A 6,000-nucleotide genomic window follows, 5' to 3' on the forward strand; every position below is an offset into this window, starting at 1 on the left:
TATAATTTCAAGAGTGTGCTTTATCTTGTTGTTGGAGGACATTCAAGAATTTTTTTTTCAAGCCACAGAGCTATGATGCTTTTCAAAACCATAATCATGTCATTTGATATGGCACAGCATAAAATCAATAAAGTAATATAAAATAAGATAAATGAGTTATCTTTCTTGGGAATCTTTTGGCTTAACATATGACAAGCTTTGTGCAAAAAAGTGACTAGCTGATGAAAATCTCTCTTGAGCATGAGCAAATTGGATTATCAATTAGCCGTATGTCTTCAAAAATCTCTTTTTCTTAAGCCTCCTTCAGTTCTACTCTCATTTGTCAAGTGCCAGTGAAAAATGTCTACTATACTCAGCAAAGCCTTGCTTTCAGACTACCATTTTCTTCTTGAAAATGAAAGCTTCGTAAGCTTCACTAAACCTGTCTACTAAAATCCCTTGCAGCAAAAACAAAGCATGAAGAGTTTCTTAAAATTAATTATTTCAGTGATTTAAGCTAATATTAAAGTCAAGCTGAAAAATTGTCAGCCACTGTAAGGTCCCAGGGCAAATCCCCATGCTTAGGTAGTAACAAGCTCAGACCACAGAACATGGACCTGGAGCGTACAGGTTCGGGGCTGGGTTTTTTTTTCTTTCAGCTGCTATTAATAACCAGAAGCAACCTATCATCTCTTCAATTTATGATGGGCTGAGATTGTTCCTTCTTGTTTTTCTCAGTCCTTACATCTGTATATTGGGAAAGCTAGTATGTCTCAACAGGAAAAAAATATTGTGGTTTTGGTATGGGCCAAATTTAATTGTCTGAGTTAATAGAAAAGCTTTGACAATGTTTTTCCTGAATCTCAGCCTTACCATACTGTCTGTGAATTTAGACTGTTTTTTTTCCACAGTGATATTTTTAAGGTATAAAAGCACTGAAAAACATAGTGTTTGCAGTACGTAATGCTAATCTGCTTTCTTTAAATTTTCTACTGACAGCAAATGTTTCATCAAAATAAGACCACATCCATGTGCTCCCTGGAAAAGAAGAAGGCAGAATTAGAAAATGATTAATATTGATATTAACCAAATCCTTTGGCTCCCACACAAGGAACAACTTTAATTCCCCATATATTTATTAACATGAATTTTCTGGTTTTTTCCAACTTGCTTTTCACAGTGAATTTAATGGCGCACCAAGGCTTGTAAAGCAAAGGCAGACTACTGGAGAAATGGCCATAAACCTGTTACAACTTCATCACACTTCAATGGCATGCTATTTTTAATTTTAACTTCATGGCTTCTTGTGCCTCCTGGATATTTGTATCTCCAAGACTACAGTTACCTCTTCATCTCATAACCAATTGGAATAACAGCTGATCTCAGCTCTGCATATGCTGTTTTATTTTAAGCACAGTTTAGTATCCATAAAATATGTCAGGTTAACAGCACTAGAAATAGAAGCATTTTCTTTGTTCCCAAAACATCACTATCACAGAGGATGATGACAAAGGTTTCCTTACAAGATGTCCCATGAGTACTTCTCTGTATTTCTCTGTCTGGGACATCAGTACAAGAATGAAAAAATTTGCAAAATACATTCTACATCATGATAAAAATTACATTCTATATTCCTTTTCATAAATCAATCAAATTTCATCTAAGAGCTAATGAAATCTTTTACTGCTCTTCCTGTTGGAACTTTGTCCCACAACCTCAGTGCTATAAAGGCTAGAGTATTTCCAGTCTGAATCTATTTCACTCCAGTGCCCAGGTGTTCTTGATCCAGTATAGCATACTCAAGCCATTTTTCCTCATTTAGCAGTTTAGCTCAGAAAGCTATTTAGAGACAGTGGTCATATTCTCTCTCACCCTTTCTTTTGCTCTTCTAGATAAACCAAATTCTTCAAGCCACCTCTTAAGAGACAGGGTCTCTGGTTCTCTTAATAGCCAATTCCAGTTTTTATTTAAATACTGATTACTGTTATTTTCATTTTACTGTTAGAAAAGCACCATTAAATCCTGTTCGGAAGTGAGATGCATACCGAGGAGCTGAACCTCAAGTTTCTATGTCTCTGTCCATTTTTTCAAAAGTAAAATCATCCTTATTCTCTGGTATTAGTATTAAGACTGATTAAGGTGTGTTTCTAACTCCATGTCTGTCCAGGCATTGGCACTTCAACTGCTGTTTAAAAGATTTCTGTTCATGCCAATAGTATCTCGAAAACCTGTTTGCCAGAAGCTGTCTTGAGCCTGTTCCTAACAGTCTGCAAGACTACACACTTTCACCAGCCTCCAGCCCTCTTGAAGAAGTTTTGTTTTGGCCAGTATTCTATTGGTCACAACTTCTGGAGACCTATTTTAATGCTTTACTAAATCCTCTGTATGCATAGTAATCAGAACTCCAGCAAAGCTACAATTACCAATGGCACAAAAAAAATCTGAGCTTTGTACAGCTTGCTTGGAAAACAAACATGGGACCTTGTAAAGGCTCAAATCATGGATTATTTTCTAAAGATTAGAGAAACAATCTGAAATAAAACTATCTGGTTATATCTATAGATAACACTTTCTATTGATACACAGATAAATCTCAGTATCTCAAAATGGCAGATAAATCTGCATTAGACACTAATTTTCTCACATGGTTGTCACAAGCTGTGATGATTTGACCTTGGCTAAATGCCAGGTACCCACCAAGTTGCTCTATCACTTCCCCCCCTTCACCTTGTTTTCTCAACAGGGCAAAGAGGGGAAAGAAAATAAGATAGACCAACCCTTGTGGGTAAAGCAAAAGTAGTTTTAATATAAGCAAAGAAAAGAAAAGGTCCACATGCGTAAGCAAAAAAAAAAAACCAACCCAGTTTTTTCTCTCCTTCCCATGAAGAGGCACTGTCGGCCCTTCTCAGGAGCAGGGCTCCCATACTCGTAGTGGTTGTCTCGGAGGACCAAGGGTGACCCCAGCCCCTTCCTCCTTTCTCCCAGGTTTATACTGAGCAGATGTCACATGGTCTGGAATATCCCTTTGGTCAGTTCGGGTCGGCTGTCCTGGCTGTGTCCCCTCCCAAGATCTTGCCCACCCCGTCCCACTGAGGGGGGGAAATGTCAGAAGGAGCCTCGGTGCTGTGTAAGCACTGCTCAGCAGTAGCCACAACACCAGGGTGCTACCAACACCCTGCCATCTCCCGACATAAAACACAGCGCCGTGAGGGCTGCTGTAGGGGAAAGCCAATTCCAGCTCAGCCAGACCCAGTACACAAGCATAGTCTTGTCACTGCTTCATTACAGAAAAAAAAAAAAAAAAAGTAACAGACGAATCCATGAAGAAAATTTTCCTCTAGCAATTATAGAATGAGCATTGTTTCGAGGTCAGCTAGGACCATATTTGGTCATGAGTATATCTGAACGTGTTTTCAACCATTATCATTATCAGTCACTGTGTGGTGACAAGACCAATGTGTCAGCAGCGTGGATGAGAGAGCAGGACATTTTTTTTCCTCAAGAGACGTACGTCAGTCTCCAAGAGAGGAGAAAAGAGAAAGTGAAATATTTCTCAGACTGTTTTTATTTGATCTATTTCAGACTTTGATATACAGAAGGAATGAGTCAGTGTTTGGCTTCATGGAACTATCACAAGAAAAACCTTTCACTCTTATCTCAGATAAAGTTCAAATTGCAGCCAGACAGCAATGAAATGGAAAATCACCACAAATGAAAAAGAACAGTTTGGAAGTGAAGATATGAAGGGGAAAACTGTTAAAAATGCAGAGCTTAATTATGTCTAGTCTCTCTCTGCATGAACTTATTGTCCATTAAATTCAAACCTGGGGAGAGATCACTGCTCAGGTTAGAAAAATTTCAGTGGAAGAATGAAACATCTTGAGCATTGGGGACCCTGTTTTGAGACGTATTTACAGATAAATTTCCACATGACGTGAGTGGAATAGATAGACAAGTTTTTATTTTCTCCAGAAATACTGCATGTTTTCTGTAGAAAGTCTGACTTTATATAAGACAGTTATGCATAAATTAGTGTTTTACAATTATTAAATGAATAGTTATGAATTCACAGTTTACAAAATACTGACAATGGGTCTACACTTCTGTGATTAAAAGGTTGTTTCTGATAAATATCTGAAACGTACTCATATTCAGATCTAGCTATGTCTCCTGATTAAGCTCAGAGTAAAACCAGCATCACCTGATAGGCTGTAGGTAGGCTATATACAGGTGCATGGCCTGGCAGAATGGGAACAAGAGAGAGTTACTGAGCACGGGGCAACCCAGTGCCATAGGAGTAGTGAGGGAAAGTGAACATTCAGACCAGGATGAAAATGTAATATAATATATTTGCCTATTATATAAAAGGGGAATTAGAAAATATATGATTTTTTACTAGCAGGGTAAAATGGTTTTGTATGGTCTTGTCTTGTCATCCAAGTATTAGCACATCGCTGAAATGACCACAGCAGGAGATCGCCTTTTTATACAATAAATCTGGTCAACTTCTTTCCACCAAACCAGAGGCGGTATATCGTAGAACAGGGTTTATGCCAGGGTCTTGTGAGAATACACAGGCATTATGTTCTCTGGGATTACAAAACTGGTGACACAAATGCACTACTCTTTGCACACACATACACAGGTGAGTTGACAAGAATAGCACAGGTCATTCTGACAGCTCACACTGTGAATAAAAGAGAATGGTTACTTTTCCTTCTTCGTCTCCTTTGGGGGAATTGGAACATTTTACAAAATCTTCTGGCAGTAAGAAAGTCTAGAAGCCATTATGTGCCTCTTTTCTGCCTCCCAAATGCTAGCAAACAGTTATGGAGACAGATAGCCTTTCCTTGTTATGAAACATCTCCCAGGGGAAAAGGTTGGCTGAAAGCAGTGGTCACAGTTACTATTTCATTTTAGTCTGTCAGCTGTCTGAGGCTTTCTCTCAAATAACAAAACAAAGCCTAGCCCAGTGTACAGCTGTTTTTCCAAAGTAAATAATTTTTTAGTGTTCTAGATACATGGACTTAGCGTTATCCATCACAGCCTAGTTTCCAGTGTTCATTGTAATTGTGTCAGGAGAGATAGCCCATCATAAGTAGGCTGAATTTTTCCATATTAACAAATTAGCATCTAGGAAGTCTCCAATGGATGTCTGTGCTATTTTTTGGAGGTACAAATTATTTCTCAGCAGTGGAAGAGATTAATCACTTTTGAGTTCCAAATTCAACCAGTCTCATCCCTTCTCCAAAAAGAGGTCTTCAGAGCCTTGCAATGAGAAATGTAAACTTTTTATGCATTAAAAATAATCTAGCAGAAATCTATACCAAGAACATAACTTTCATGGGAAATGTCAAATTTCCATTCAAAAGATAAATATTCTCTGCTACATTTTAAATGATCTTCAAATAAAAATTGTTTTAAAGGTATGTTTGCCACTTCTCCTGGGAAAGCTGCAATAATCATGTTTGGTTTCTGATAAACACTGTTAAACTAATTCCTAATTAAATCTCAGAAGAATTTCCATAAAACAAACTTTAAGAATTTGAGGAAGCAAATAAATAAAGTATTAAAAATACTGTTTTTCTAATCTTTTGATAGCAGATAATAAAAATACATAGCATCTGTATTACAAATACTCTGCTGTTATCTGAATAAAGTATTTATGATGATGTATTCCCTAAGGTATTAATTGCATGTCTGTTTGTTTTATATAAAACATTTAAATGTAAATTACAAACATTAGCTTGTTCTTTTTCAATTTTTTACTGGTAAAACACAACCTGCACTATGAATACAATTATGAAGGTAATCACTGCTACATTTCTTTTTTTACAATGTACAGTCTTCTCTGTTTCATATTTCTGAGGACTTATTTTTATGGCATTACTCCTTTTTTTGGTATATCCATAATATGAAGTTATCTATTTCATGTTATATGAATTCTATTTGTATCTGTCACTTTTTGTTGTATGAAAAGGCTAAAAAATTCAGAAATATGTTAAAAAAAAAAAAAAAAAA

This window comes from Athene cunicularia (assembly GCF_003259725.1).
Source record: "Athene cunicularia isolate RWA chromosome 1 unlocalized genomic scaffold, athCun1 chr1_part2, whole genome shotgun sequence".
Classification (NCBI taxonomy): Eukaryota; Metazoa; Chordata; class Aves; order Strigiformes; family Strigidae; genus Athene; species Athene cunicularia.